Genomic DNA, 1,445 nt, shown 5'->3' on the forward strand with positions numbered 1-1,445 from the left:
ATCAATGAACCTTTCAAACTGCTTTTCTTGTCTAGGATCTTGTACTCTTTTTGGAAAAGGTAATCTCTTGTACTGCTCTTCATTAATAGGCCTGCTCAAATCTTTGCTTCTTTCCCCTATTTTCTTGCTTGTTATTGCCGTTTTCTTCATCATCTCCTCTCTTTAACATAGTATATTTTCCACTTTCAAAATCTTCTTGCTTCAGCTCACTTTCATCCTTCGAATTGGTGACTTCATTTTTCTTTCTTGGGCTGGAAACCACTGCTTCACTTCGAGTGGTTATAGCTTGGCATTGCTCCTTTGGGTTCACTATTGTGCTGCTAGGAAACCTTCCTCCATCCCTATTGGCCAGTTGCTTAGCCAACTACCCAATTTGTGTTTCTAGCTTCTTTATAGAACTTTCTTGATTTTTAAAATTCGTTTCTGTCACCTTCATGAACTGCAGTAGTGTTTCTTCAATTTCATTCACTTTCTCACTTAAGGGTCTTGAATTTGAATACCCTTGGTTTTTCTGAAATTGTGGAGAAGAACTTCCTTGAAAATATTGTTGCTGGACTTGAGGAGCTGCACTTTGGAAAGATGCAGTAGCTGTATTTCCTTTTGCATTAGAATTCTATGGATTCCACTTGGAAAACTGTTGTCCTCTATTGTTATTTAGCTGGAAACCAAATGGATATGGTTGCTATGGCCTTTGATAATTGCCCATATAATTGACTTGATTAGGTTGTTCTATAATTGTAGGATCACAAGCTCCATTCACATGGTTGCCACCACAGAAATCACAGCTCAATTGTGAATTTTGAACCACATTAGTCTGCATGTTACTTATTTGTTGAGTCAGGGCAGCAAGCTGTTCAGAAAATTGTTGATTCTGAAGTTAATTTTGAGCAAACATGGCTTCTATGGATTTTACATCATATCCTTCTCTCCTTGCAGCTTGTCTTTCATTCATATTTTGATACATCAAAGATGCCATCATTTTTATGATTTACAGAGCTTCTTCTAAAGTTTTTGAACTCAATGAACCACCAGCTGCTGCATCTATCATGGTTTTAGTTGCAGCAGTCATTCCATTATAGAATGTTTCAAGTTGCATCCACTCAGGTATGCAGTGATGAGGACATTTCCTTAATAACTCCTTGTATCTTTCCCATGTCTCATACAATGGCTCTCCCTCTTGCTGAATAAAAGATGTAATCTCTCCTCTAATTTTTGCAGCTTTTGAAGAAGGAAAATACTTGATTAGGAATTTGTTCACTAGGTCAGCCCAGGTTGATATACTCCCTTGTGGCTGGGCTTGAAGCCAGCACTTGGCTTTATCCCTCAATGAGAATGGGAATAATCTAAGTCTGATTGCATCCTCACTTACCCCATTGATTCTGATTGTGTCACCAAGTTGCAAGAAATTAGAGATGTACAGATTTGGATCATCTGAATGGTGTCCA

At 38.1% G+C, this 1,445-nt stretch overlaps 1 non-coding gene across 1 annotated transcript; it reads left to right on the forward strand.

Moving 5' to 3' along the window:
* The first annotated feature begins 1,106 nt into the window (after positions 1-1,106).
* On the forward strand, positions 1,107-1,213 carry LOC113851771. The gene has a single exon (XR_003502336.1). It is a non-coding gene; the product is annotated as a small nucleolar RNA R71 (small nucleolar RNA).
* Positions 1,214-1,445: the final 232 nt, after the last annotated feature.

The sequence above is a fragment of the Abrus precatorius genome, unplaced genomic scaffold, assembly GCF_003935025.1.
Source record: "Abrus precatorius isolate BTA unplaced genomic scaffold, Abrus_2018 Scaffold9, whole genome shotgun sequence".
Lineage (NCBI taxonomy): Eukaryota > Viridiplantae > Streptophyta > Magnoliopsida > Fabales > Fabaceae > Abrus > Abrus precatorius.